The sequence below is a fragment of the Mirounga leonina genome, unplaced genomic scaffold, assembly GCF_011800145.1.
Source record: "Mirounga leonina isolate KUSES-001 unplaced genomic scaffold, KU_Mleo_1.0 Mir_97, whole genome shotgun sequence".
Lineage (NCBI taxonomy): Eukaryota > Metazoa > Chordata > Mammalia > Carnivora > Phocidae > Mirounga > Mirounga leonina.
Window position 1 is genome coordinate 4087071 of NW_023270889.1, and position 14765 is coordinate 4101835.

At 41.6% G+C, this 14765-nt stretch overlaps 1 long non-coding RNA gene across 1 annotated transcript in view; it reads right to left on the minus strand.

The window, feature by feature from the left end:
- Window positions 1-14765, minus strand: part of LOC118006500 — a 125238-nt gene that overhangs the window by 95174 nt on the left and 15299 nt on the right. The window lies entirely within an intron of this gene.

The following is a 14765-nucleotide window of genomic DNA, read 5'->3' on the forward strand; positions in this document are numbered from 1 at the left end:
GCTTGTCCCTCTCCTTCTGCTCCTCCCCCACTGCTCACGCATGGGCACACACTCTCAAATAAATAAATAAATAAAATCTTTTAAAAAAAAGGAAAGAAAGAATCACTTCAAGGCAGACTGAATAATATTCTTGACAAGAGGCGCAGCCAGGAAGACTGGCCAGAGGAGCTGGGGGGTTGGGGGGGCCCTGCCACCTCCTCAAATGTCACACTGAAGCGTATGCTGAAGTATCTTCCATCATCAAGCACACAGTCTACCAGGGCATGACTTAAGCTCGCCGTGCCTCAGCTTCCCCACTCTGGAAAATGGCAACAATGATGATATGTACCTTCTAGGGGTGCCCGGAGAAGGAAATGAGTTAGTCAATACCTGTACAACAACTAAGATAGAGGCTGGCCACTGTAGGCACCCACTCAGTTTGCGTCGTAGCATTCCATCTCTCAGAAACCCCTCATTCTCATCAGCCTCCAGGACGCTTCCTTAGACCTTCCCTTTCCACCAGTTCCCACCCTCCGTGCTGCTCAACTTCTTTGAAGGCTAGCCTTCATTCTCTGCTCTGCTGAGTCAACTCTACACCAGCCTTCCGCATGACTCCACATTTTCACAGAATTTCTTACTCAGTTCCTCACACATCTGTTACCCTCCTCGCAGGTATGTTGGGCCTCCTGCGGCAGGTGCAGGAGGGCTTTCAAAGAGGTAAGTCAAAATGTAACACTTTAAGGGGCACCTGGGTGGCTCAGATGGTTAAGCGTCTGCCTTCGGCTCAGGTCATGATCCCAGGGTCCTGGGATCGAGTCCCGCATCGGGCTCCCTGCTCCGCGGGGAGCCTGCTTCTCCCTCTGCCTCTCTCTCTCTCTGTCTCTCATGAATAAATAAATAAAAATCTTAAAAAAAAATTAAAAAAAAATGTAACACTTTAAGAAGCTCCCGAGAGTTAAGAGAAAGGATGCCAAGTTGTACATTCCTTGAAGACCCAAGGCCTCATCCTCAAATGTGACTTTAAAGTAGAGGGAGGACTGTCTGTATGTCACAGATGGAAATGTATCACCATCCGGTGGCACACACATCAACACCTTAATATTCCTAAGAATCGTGAGGTTCTACAAACAGGGGTGATCAACCAATGCAGGAGTCTCTCAGGTCAAGGCTGTTTTATGTTTGGCATAATTACTTTTACATATCTTAAGATCCAAAGAAAAGTAAAATCCAAGCAAATGACCATTTTGAGGGAAAGCTAAAATTTTCTTTGAGCAGCAAAATCAGTGACCGTCTAACATGAATGGTAAAGCCAAGCCTGGCGACACCGCTCAGAGTGCTCTTGACAAACAGGGCAACAGGGAAGGATCAAGTCAATATCTGTGCAATCTCCAGCAGGCTGAGAAAGTCACCCCCAAACTTCCCTGGGGAGGTAATTCCCAGAATATGGCAGGATGATCTGAACTATCCCCTAATTTCTTTTATTTGAGAAAGATGTCAAATTTGGTATAGAACTGTTTAAGAGTACCAAAACTACAGTATTCATATTTTGCCTTAGGAATCTGTGCACATTTGATATTTTAGGTATGTGAACATTTAGGATAATTTGTCCTATTTGAGTTATAAATAGATCAGCATTAAAATTTCATCTTACAATGTTAATTGAATAACTAATTTAGACTTTTGATTTCAAGTAGAAATCTCACTAAGTTTATGTAGCATTGAAACATCTGAGAAAACTTAAGCTTCACTACCCTTATAAGATTGGGACCTGTTAATTCCTTGAGAGTGTATTCAGGCACTCAAGATGTTTTGTTAAATCAGGCGATTGAGTTACTTAAAAAGGAAATCAAATGTATTAAATTTGTATGTGCAGTCTAAAATATTTCAAGTAGTTTAACTGAATTTGTAAGTGATATAACATATCCATCTAAGGCCTTGAAAAATGATTTTTCAAATTTTCTAGATTTATAAGTATTTATTTATAAGCAGAATTTAAAATTAAGAACTTGAGTTTTAAATGTGTAGCTTAATAAATTGAACTTTAAAGAAACAAACAACAAACACAAAAATGAGCCCCCTGACTAATTTTTTTCTTGCACGAAAACTGCCCTTAAGTCATTAAAGAAATTAAATAATTACTTCCGATTCACCTCACCTGTGCCCTCTAAATCTTTATAATACCAACTTGGGCATAAGTCTCATCTCTCTAACAAGCTCATCTGTGCCTATTTCTGCTGTATCAGGGGTGCAGGCACAAGGCACATGTTCGGCAAATTCTTTCCTCACGTGGCTGTGTGACTTTGGACAAGTCCCTTCACCTCTCTGAACCTCAGGCATTGCAAAAGGAGGGCATGGAGCATTCTGCTAAGAGGTGGTGTCCATGAGACAGGGCCTGTGTCTGTCGCATCACGTTGCATTCCAAGGCCCAGACTTGGCTGAGGCATGCAGCGAGAACTCAACGAACACCACTGAGTTGAATGAGCAAATGCACTAGAAAATTCTAAGGCTCCTCCTATGCGTCTCCCAACTGTTCTGTTTCACCATGTCTGAAAGGGCCACGGGAGCAGTCCATTAACAGAAAGACAGTAACTGTAGTCACAGCAGCTTAGGGTCACAATTGGGATCCAAGAAATGAGGCAAAGGAGATCTTGAGTGTTCCTGCCTGGTCACCTTTCAATTAAAACTGAGTCTGCTGCAGACCCATCTGGCCTACTCTGCTGCTTCCATCTTTTACCTACTCCTGTCTCAGGATGACCTACTTCTGGCTCCATCAGAGAAGGCTACCATCCTTCAGAGAGGAGCACGAACAAACCCTACTTTACCAATTTTGCTTATATGATGGGCTTCCAGTAGCGTTGTTTTGCTGCATTCTCATACTAGAAGACCCCGTGCTCCCCAGGGGTGGTGGAGAGGGAGGCAGGAGGTAAAGGGGGCAGATAAACTCCTGCCCCATATACCTGGAGGGAAGTAAGGGAATGTATGGGTTTCAGTGCTGTGGCCAGCGATTAATCCGCAAAGTGACCTGGGCAGTGTGGAGTGTAGAGTCTTCTTCTCAACTCTGCCTCAAGCTCCGTGTGATCCTGAACAACTGATCTCCTCTCTTTGGGACCTCTTTCTCCAAATCTACAAAACAAGTGTTGAAATATAAGATCTCAGGCAGCAATTCTCAAACTTTTTGGTCTTGGACTCTTCAGTACTCTTAACAATTACTGAAAACCCAAAAAACTTTTGTTCTATCTATTGGATTATATTTACTGATATTTACTGTAGTAGAAATTGAAATTGGGAAACCTTTAAAACATAATAATTCAGAAGCACACATTCTATATATCATCAGGGTGAAGATGCCATCACCCTTAAAGAATTCTATGATACACTTGAAGGAAATCAGAATATACCGCCCCCAGATACGCCTCTTTGACATAAAAAGTATTTTGAGCCGAAGACAATTAGAAGCAGTAGATGCAGAAAAAGCTGTCCCTTTTCTGCCTAAAGGCAGGAAATACATTCCATCTCACTGGAGCCAGACCCCTATCAACCCTGAAAGGCATCAGAGGACTCTGTAAACAAACCTTGTTAAACTCACTCTCACCTTTCCAGTTACTCTTCACCATTCCCACCCCTAGCCCAAACATCTTTGTTTTGTCAATTCTTCACAAATTTATTGTTTCTTTGTCTAAAAACTATAAAAGCTGCTCCACGCCTTCCATTTCTACATTCACCTTCCACCTCCCAGAGCAGAGATCTATAAATGTTCTGGGATCTCCTAACATTTTTTGAAAAACTATATATCCTCCTCACATGTTTTTTAAGTTAACTTTTAACATTTTTATTGCAAGTTTAAGTAATTGAGAAATATGTAACTCCTGGCATATTGACTTTTAAAGGTGGTTAAATCACTCGATAAAATGTATTGAATACCCACCTTCATCTATTCAAAAGACACATGAATCAGCTCTTTTTAACAGCCAGAAATTTTCCCTCGTTTATTAGTCCTCCTTGCATGCATATTTCCATCTATGTTACCCACAGAACTTTATCTTAGTAGGATATACTTCTAAGCTTAAAAATCTTGTATTGGTCACCATATCATAATTCTTGGTTATAAAATAAGTACATAAGTTAAAACTTTACATATTAAATTTTTTCTAAGTTGAATATTTGTCTTATTATTAATTCAAAATTGAAAAAGTGAAAATTTCCTGTCACCAAAAGAATTTACATGTTAATCAATATTACAGGTGATTTATCATTATAATTTATATTAGTAAATCATTGGGTGAAATAAAATAATCATAATATAAAATTTTAAAATAATCATCAAGCATAAAGTAAGAAACAAGTCTTTTTTTTAAAGATTAGTTTTTGTATTATGGATGAGTATTGCTTATTGCTAGAATAAGACAATATTTTGTAGAAATTACCAACCAAAAAGAAGAGAAGCTATTCATAGGGCCACTAAATGTACAGAAAAGCTGAAGCAAGCAGGAGACTTGTACCCAGATTAAAAATGCATTATGATATGCATATGATAATAATCTGGTAAAAGCCAAAGAAGATTGTTTCTCCATGTGCTTGAGTAAATGTTTAAGAAACTATCCTATATAATTTACTTTAATTTGAAGCTATAATCTTAATCCTTCACCTCCTCCTACTTGAAATCAATGCCAAACGCATACTAGAGATTCAGACATCAATATTTCAAGTCGACATTTTATTGGGTGCACTGGAGGATTTTCCTGTGGGAGGCAGAGCTCCTAGGGAAAGGCAGACGCAAGGGAGATGGGGCTTCCTTTTGAAAAGTACCTAGGGGGCCACTGCAAATGGGGAGTTGAGGGAGAGAACCAGTCTGACACCTAGGACGTGCCCCCCCCGGGGGGGTGGGGAATCCATTTTAGGGAAAAGCCCATATGGGAACCAGGGTCTGGAGACTGATTCTATTGAAATTACCCACGACTGTGTACTCCTTGATGGGACTTTGTGTGTCCCTAACAGTGGCTGTTCTGGGGCACTCTCTGACCACCCTCTTCCCTTGACTGTACCCACCCCAATATCCATTTCCTTCAAGCCAAAGATCTAAAGCCCCCCATGTCGACAAGCCAGCGAGAGAGCTGTCCTCCCACAAGTCCCAGTGATTCCTTTCTTCTCCCCACCCCACTCTCAACCTTGTAGGCACCATCTGGCTCCCAGCGACCTGGGATCTTAGTTTCTGATTGTGCTGGATGTCTCAACGGGTGAGAGGCTGGGCATTAGAACCTAAGAACCCCTCTGGGGTCCCCATTGCCCCTCTTCTCCCCACACAGGTCCTGCCGCTGGAGGACTGCCATAGCTGAGCAGAGAACAGGACTGGGAAAGGGGGTAGGAAGAAGGTGGTGACTTCTACTCTTGAGTTCTGTTTTTCTGGATGAAGGGAGAAGGAAAGGAACTGGCCTGAGGCCACATCTCTAAACCAAACAAAATTTCCTTGGCATCCTGTCATCTTCTTTCCCAAACTCCTCCCATAGTGCCTCCCACATGGCTTCTGCCCTTTCTCACCCCAGCTCCCTGGCAGATGTTTTTAGGCTGAGGGGCCCCCCTCGCTGGCAAGCAGAGAAGAGGAACATCCAAGCACCTGTACCCCTGAGGTTTCCTTGCCTTAGAAATACAGGGGTTCCTCCTTCTTCAAGCCCCAGCCTGACAACTCCAGATGTGTCAAGAACTTTCTGGAAGTGAACCACTGGATCCGGATGAGTGATCTATTAAATAATTTTGTAGCTATAAAAGGACTCATTCATTTATCATTTTATCAAGGTGCAGTTTATAGCCTGCTTAATAAGGCCATTAGCCATACATCTTACAGCACGTTATGCTTAAAATATTTAATGACCTCTGTGGAGAAACAAGACATTACTGTGTGTTAGATGTGATGTCAGCACTATTATCCTCATTTTACACGTGAGAAAGAAGTAGTTTGCCCAAATCCGCACGGTCAATATCTGATTGAGAGGACATGTGAACTCAGCTGTTTCTTTTACCTGATTCCAAGGCCACACTTGTTCTTGGCTCCACACTGCCTCCTCAGCTTCCTAGCCTAGGCCCTCAACAATCCTTCTCTCACCTTTCACACCTTTTCCTTCTACCCCTTCTTGTAGGGGAAAAGCCAAATACCTAACCATCAACATGACAGGTCAAGCCTAACAAGAGAGATTATCAAAAACGCCCCAATTTCAGCCCTGCACACACATGCAAATTCCACTCCCCCACAGCCCTGAGGATGCCTGCCATCCTACCTGGGTTTATACTGTCCTCTTGATCCTGGCACTCATCCCTACCCCACTTTCTGGGCACTTTCTCTGCTCCTCCTTATGACCCCATTGCTTCCCCCTGGGGGAGGACAGGGTTCTTCCCAACCAAACCTTCTCTCCTTAGGGCTCTGCTTCATATCAAGGTAGGATATAAAAGCAGATAATGTAGAGGATTCTTGGTAGAGGTAGGAAAAAAGGTAGAATCTCTATGAGCATAATAACACACTGGGGTAATGCTATTAGTCCATATTGGCAAGAGGAAGGTGGAGATTTTTTTAAAAAATATTTGATCAAACGATTGTTGAATGAATAAAAGATGCACTCTGAAGCTTGACCAGGAAAGCTGCTTTTCCTTGCCTATGATCAGCACAAGCCACGAACCAAAGCACAAGGGCCCAGGAGGAGGGGCGAGAGAGAGCAAAAGCAAAGAAACCCTGGAAGAGGAGTGCAGAGAGAGGGCAGAACTATTCCTGAGCCCCATCTGAGGTGACTCACCCCAGACTGAGGTGTATTCCCAGGGCAGAGTCAAGGGCTGCTTCGAGCTACTCTTCTGTTGCCTATTTGCGCTTGGTCAACCCATAGCAATGTTTTCTTTCTGCTAATGGGGTTTCTTCCACTCTCCAACAGGTAAAGGGATAATGAAAAGGTTACACTAATGTGTGTGTTTTTCACTTTCTCCAAAGCTTCTTGAGAGCAGAATCCTGGTCTGGTTCCTCTTGAGTCTCCCTTCGATCTGACCCCACATTACCTGACACTGTGCCTTCTGTAGCAAGCACATGACACATATTACAGATTTGTGACTAAATGGGCAAATAACCCCCTTTTATGAAACAGATGGCTACATCTTGATGACCAGCACCATCCTCCAATTTGTCATCCACTTACTGTATCCCTGATACACAGTTTCAAGCCACTTGTAACAATTTTCAGGAATATATCCTTTGATGGCTCTGTGCTGTCTATAAAGCAATTCTGTGGAATCAAAACAAAAGAACAAAACAAAACATCATATTACTGAGTTCCAAATGTTCTTATCCTAGTGCCATACAGCTTGTTTACCAACTGGAAGAACATGAAAGCTGATTCTGCAAATAAACACTTGATACCTTCTCGAGCAAATCGTGTTCACTGAATTTATAAACCGTGGTTCCCCCAAAACGGGATATTTGGGAGTAAGCAGGGATTCCTAAACTGAGATAAGAGAATGTGGAAGGGGACATAGGAGGGCTGGCCATTGAAAAACGTAAGGTACTACACCTGCTTTTCATAAATTTGTAATCTCGTTGGGCCAACTACACATAGAAATGATAACCTAACAAAACCTGTCTCAGTGTCTAGGTTCAAATGAGCAATGAATGCTTGAGTCAGTAAGGGAAAGCTAGTGAAGGAGTTGAGATGGGAGCAGGGCCCTGAAAAACAATGAGAATTTGGGGAGGAGATGGAAGGTCTATTCGAGAAGGCTGAGTTAAGCCTGGGAAGGGTCCAAGATCAGAGAGAAGCCAACTTCCCATGGGTGGCATTTTCCCACCAGCACACACCCATCTCTGCGCCAGCCTGAGTCCTGGCACTCTTCCCACATTTACTCCCCTGCCAAACGGCACCATCTTCTCCTCCCAGAGCTGCTACTTTCTCAGCCCCGATGGCAGACAGAGATTTACTATATGTGGCAGAGGCTGCTGGTCAACGCCATAGCTCTTCTCCCTTTTGTTCCCTTGGAAATAAAACTAAGTGCTGACCAATGGGATATAAACACAAGAGAAATGAAAATGTCCTTCAAGAGAAGTTTGGCTTATCCCACCCCCACCCCCATCTCTTTTCTGCAAACAGGAATGCAAATCAGGTGCTAGGACCTCATGCTGAGGATTGAGACGAACAATAAGATCTACAGAACATGGTGATGGGCATTAAGGAGGGCACATGATGTGATGAGCACTCGGTGTTATACGCAACTGATGAATCATTGAACACTACATCTGAAACAAATGATGTACTATATGTTGGCTAACTGAATTTAAATTTAAAAAAATGTAAAAAATTAAAGATCTACGGAGCCTGGGTCCCTGACAGCTTGGAGTGCTGCCATATAGCACTGGACTGCCCCCAGACCTCTTTTCTGTGAGAAAGAAAAAAAGCCACTGTTCAATTTTGTATTGTTTGAAGTTTCTGTTTTTTTGTCATTTGCAGCCAAGCCTAATGTTAATTTTACACTCTACAATTGGAGATGTCACACATGAAAAGTCAGTTTGAGTCATTTAACAAAAGGAAAAATGCTTGTCTACTTAGCAGTTAAAGAAATGGAAATTAAAACCATGAGGTGCCATTTTGTCTGCTAAACTCTAAAAAGGAAAGAAAAATAGTAAGAATGTAAGTCTTCAGGGAAGTAGGTAGGCTGATGACAACATCATAAACTGGTACAATTCTTCTAGAAAACACTGGCCCCTTAGCTCACTTGCCTCAAATATGTTTCTATGGTATTACCCAATGATCCAATTCTTTTTTTTTTTTAAGATTTTATTTATTTATTCATGAGAGACAGAGAGAGAGACAGAGGCAGAGGGAGAAGCAGGCTCCCCGCAGAGCAGGGAGCCCGATGCGGGGCTCAATCCCAGGACCCTGGGATCATGACCTGAGCTGAAGGCAGACGCTTAACCGACTGAGCCACCCAGGCGTCCCCCCAATGATCCAATTCTTAAAAGGTTGGAAAATGCATCATAATCAATGAACTCACAAGTAAAAATGTATAAAAATGATGACAGCAGCATTATTTTAACAGCAGAAAACCAAAACTGCCGGAGTAAGGTGCTATAGAGGAATGGTAAATGATGACATATTCATTTGATAGAGAACCATCCAGCCATCTAAAGCCATATATGACAAACACCATGAAATAACTTGCAAACATATTTGTAAAATATCTTTTTTTTTTTTTTTTTGATAGAGAGACAGTGAGAGAGGGAACCCAAGCAGGGGGAGAGGGAGAGGGAGAAGCAGGCTTCCCGCGGAGCAGGGAGCCCGATGTAGGGCTCGATCCCAGGACCCTGGGATCACGACCTGAGCCGAAGGCAGACGCTCAATGATTGAGCCACCCAGGCTCCCCTACTTGTAAAATACCTTAAGGAAAAAAAATACTTCGGGAAGCTGCATATATATTGGGACAGCAGCTGTCAAATCATGGCTGTTTGCCCAGTCAGGTGCCTTTAATCAGGCTCAGCTCATCTACACAGTGTCCGGTGAGAAGCACGTGTCCCAGATCTGTTCATCGCAAATTCCTGGTCTCTTTCTACGTGGCTACCCTTGCAGAAACAATCCTGTCCCATTCTTTTTTTTTTTTTTTTCAACTTATTTGTTCTTGATCTTTGGGTTTTGGGTTTTCCAAGGTGGTTTCCAGTGGAACATCACAGGTAGACCAAAGAACTTCTAAGAATCTTAATGGCACTATTTCATAGCAGCTAGACATGCCCAAAGAAGAGAGACGCCAGTCTCAAAAAGAATTTATGGATGTGGTTTTGGAGCATGTAGTGAACTGAATTGACGATCATAGAACATCTACGACATTTTAAAGAGAGTTGTACTGAAAACACACACACACACACACACACAGCTACATTTTGGAAAATCTGAGAGGACAATAAACAGATCAGTGGTTGCCAGGGTTTGGTGGGGATGAATAAGCAGAACACAGAGGTTTTATAGGGAGCTGAAAATACTCTGTATGATGCCATAATGATGGTATGTATAATTATACATTTGTCCAAAACCAGAGAAGGTACGGCATCAGGAGTGAACCCTAAACTATGGATTTTGAGTGATCATGATATGTCAACGAAGGTGTATCGGTAGTAACAAATGTACTACTCGGTGGAGGATGCTGATCACAGAGGGGCTACGCCGTGTAGTGGAAGAGGGCTGATGAAAAATTTCTGTACTTTCCCCTCAATTTTGCTGTGAACCCAAAACTATTCTTAAAAAAAAAAAAAAACCAAAAGCAAACTCTTAATTAAAAGCAAACAAACTGCAACAGAAAAGTACATAGCCAGCTTGGAGTAAAAGGGGCTGAGGTTTCACAAACTGCAAAAGGGCCTTTGGGCCCCCAACTTTTTTTTTAGTAAGAAGCAACCTCAGAGAGCTACTTAGAAGCCAACACAGGCTATTTCTTAAGCAAAAAGGAAGGCAAAGCCAAGAGCCAGGCCACAGGCGCCAAGAGTGATAGGGAACAATGGATTGGGAAGCCACTCCCAGGCACAGAACTGGGTCCTGCTCTGGGAAGACCTGGCAACACATGCCTGGCAGGATGCCAGAATTCTTACGAACCAGTACCTGCTATGTATCTTCCCTTAATTGCATTTTTGGATGGAAATATTTACTGTGATTGTCCCGGTCCGATCTTTCAAGGTTTGTTGAGTGTTTGCAGAGCATATAATTTGTCTCTTCCAGTTACAGGTTTCTGAACCCAAAGGAGCCATAGCCAAGGAACTCACCCTCATTTGGACTTGACAGAAATCACAGGACCCAGGACTTTGAGCCTAATGCTACAGGTGAATGAGATTTGTAGGGATGCTCGGAGGAAGGGAGTATTGCGTATGACAGGGACATGAATAATGGCATTAGGGGGAAAGCTGTGGTCTATTTTTGTAGTAATGGGCACCAGTGACTCATGCCTTCAGGTAGCCACCTCTCACATTGACTTTGGGCTTGGCCATGTGACTTGCTTTGATCAACGGGGCATACACAAATGTAACCCAAGCAGAGGCTTGAAGAAACACTTGTTTATTGGGGCTTGCCCTTTCTTGCTTTTTCCATGGAGCCCTTCCACCACCATATGAAGAAGCCCAGAGAACTGATGGAGAATGAGAGATCAGGTGGAGAGAGGACCCAAGCCATCCCAGCCATCCCAGGTGAGATCTCAAAGATGAAAGTGATCCCACTCTAGCCCAGCTGGTCCAAACAGCCAGCTATCCAATCATGTTTGTTGTGTTAAGCCATCCAGGTTTAAGAAGGCTTTTTACCCAGTGAATACAATGAGGCTCAAATGGGGGTAAATGCAGCATATGGAAGCTGGGAGAGGTGACTTTGCAGCAGGGAAATCTCTGGGAAGAACAGGCCTACCTGTGTGGACAGTTTCCCAAGACAAACAAATGCAGATTCACAGAGGGAGATCAGACCATGGTCAACGAGGAGCCAAGAAGAAAATGTCAGAAGTTAAGCCTAATGAGAGAAGCGATGATGAAAATTAGAGCATGAGCAACACATTTGGAAGTTTATGGGATTAATAAGAAGCAAAGTAGTGGGAGGAATGAATGGGTCAGGACAAGTAATTCAGAAATAAAGCTTTGAACACAGAGAGCTATAGGTCTTCTTTCTATGGAGCAGCTAACAGGTAATTATCATGGTGTGTAGTAAACACTGAATCAGAATCTGGGAGGGTGTGACCTTGGTATCTGCACATTTAGCGAGCTCCCCAGGAAATTTTAATGTATACTTTCTTCTCAGTGAGCTGCCCTACATATCAAGGGGTATTGAAAGATAAACTTTGTCAAGGTACCAAAGTTCTATTACACACTTTCCCTAGGACAATAGGTGCTCAATCACCTCAAACGTAACCAAGGAAGATCAGTGGTTCTCAAAACTAGGTGCACATTAGAATTATCTGGGAAACAAGAAAGAAAAGAAAGAAAGTCCAGGTCCTGCTGCATAAGAATTCAATCTGAATCTCTGGGAGTAGCATCTAGGCATCAGTATTTTAAAAGCTTCTCAGGTGATTAGATTATAGGGTAGAAGAAGAATCTGGAAGAGATGATGTAATCTCTACACCCAGAGCCCATCAGGTTTCTGAGAAATGAGTAATAAATGCAGAATATCTCTGAACCTCCTCATTTTGGCAATTGATCTAAACTGCCATTAAACTCAAAGAACAGTGGGAGGAATTTGGTGACTAATGGCTATTTCTGAGTCAAAAATGAAATACCACTTATTTTCATGATGTAATAAAAGTCAGGCAAACATTAACTCAGACCAATGAATCAGCAAACGTGACTATTCGAACAGAGCCCAAAGTCAAGTTATCTATGAAAATATATTATGCTTAATTTGTTACACAAGGCTTCAAAATTTTGGTAGTAATGTTTAAACTACTACTAAAAAAAGTCATATAAATGAGTAGAGCCAGCCTGATGTCTGAAACAATAAAGAGTAGTTGGGAGCTGTGACAAATCAAATCTTCAGGGATGGGGAGACTTTTGTGCCAGCCTAACCTAAAAAGATTGAAGCCCAATTTAGCCCAAAGGCTGCCAGTCTTTGGACCTCTGAGTCATAACAGAAACCATTAGAATATAGACATGAATTTACATATGGAATTATGATAGTTAAGAGGTCAGGGAAGATTTGAAAGAAGAGGGGGCATGGAAACATTTTAAAGGCTGATGGTTTTTTCTTTCATATTTTAAAATGTAATTTAAAAAGTGTTGAGCTTTTCATTTTGAAGTGATTTCACTTGCAAGCATGTTACAAATATAGTACAAAGACTCCTTGTGCACTCTTCACTCACGTTCTCCAGATGGTAACATCCAACATAACCTCTGTACTAAGATCAATATGGGGAAGTTAACTTTGCTACAACACTGTTACTAATCTACAGACCTTATTCAAATATCACCAACTGTTCCACTAATATCTTTTCTCTGGTTCAAGACCTAATCCAGGATCACTCTTTGCTTTTGTTTTTATGTCTCCTTAGTGGCCTTTAATCTGGAAGAGTTCTTTGTCTTTCATGATCTTGACATTTTTAAAGAATGCTGGTCAGTTATTTTGTAGAATGGCTCTCAGTTTGGGTTTGCCTGATGTTTGCTCATGATTTAAATTCAGGTTATCATTTTTGGAATAAATAACAGAGAGTGATGATATATCCACCTGAGTGCATCCTAACTGGAGACATGATGGTGACTCAGACCATTACAGTGAGGAAAACCTTGATCACTGAATGAAGCTGGGGCTTGCCATGTTTCACTATTATAATGTCACTATTTTCCCCACTGTGATTAATCATAAACTTTCGGGAAGATACTTTGAGATTAGGTAAATATCTTATTTCTCAGACTTTTGTCTACTAATTTTAGCATTTACTGATGAGTTTTACCTGAAACAATTATTACTGTGGTGTTTGCCAAATGGTGATTTTCTAACTGCATTATTTCCTTCTACATTTTTAGCGGACTTCTACTTTACTTTTCTTCTCTCCCACTTGTTTGTTTGTGTATATCAGTATAGTTTGTGGATTCTCATTTTATTCTATGGGTTATAATCTATTATTAGCATTATTTATTTTGTTGTTCAAATTGTCCCCGATCTGACCACTGGGGGGCCCTTCAAGTAGGCTCCTATGTGCTTTTGACATATCCCCATTATTTCTTTTTTAGGACTTCCTTATTTCTAACAGCATAAGATATTGCATGCTCATCTTGTACTTTCGTTGCCTCAGACCTAGAATCAGCCATTTCTCCAAAGAACCCTAGTAATTTTTACAGGAGAATGGTGTTCAGAAACCAAGATCTGGGCAATTAAGATCTGTATTTTTTAATACTGAGTGTCATTACTTCTAGGCTTTCTCTCAGATAGATATCTAGGTCAATTTCTATGTGCATCTACATATTAAAAATTATGAGTTCATGTTGCTAACTTCCAATTCTAATCCAACACCACCAAGTTCATTCTAGCCTTCCCCCTTTCCTTATTTATAATTCTTTTCTCTGACTGTAAGAAGCCTAGCTTTCATTTTCCATACTATATTAACTTATTTGCTAAATCCTAGGATATACATTAAGTGGTTTTAGATAGTCTACCCCTTTGACTATACAGCACCTACATACATCTATCTGCCCATACATGCATTTTTCAAAAATGTCCATCCATATCTACATAAAGTACAATCATTCTGTCCCCCCAAATAGACAACCCAAGTATCATTCAATACTGCATCTAGTTCCATGTCCAGGAATTCTGGGGGATAGGAAACCTTCTTTCGGTCTGGATATAGCTCTTCTTGGTTGGTTAAAGTATGGCTAAGACAAATGTATCAATCACCAACACATCCAATATACAATAGTAGAGAAAGACCAGGGATGACTACAATGAAAGAAATCTCAATTATAAAAGAGGAGAGTTGGGAAAGCATGCATGCACACACATGAACACACATTCCAGACAATAATACACATAAGACATAATTCCCCTGGGGTGGCTATGTGACTTGGAGGTGAACATGACTTAAATAGTTTGATCAGGGTGAATCTCAGGACTCTGGCTTGGAAATGCTGGTACCAAGGATTTGCTTTTTTCTTCTCAGCCTCATGTTCTGATAAGGCTGTGGAGGAGTAGCCGAATCAATTTGGCAAGGCTCTGGTTTTTTTCTCTTGGAGGCTTTTTGTTCATTGACATATCTAGAGAAGTTTCCCTTTCTAGGAGTTGCATAATCTCCTTTTCTGTGTGTGACTTCAAAGAGTGAGATTG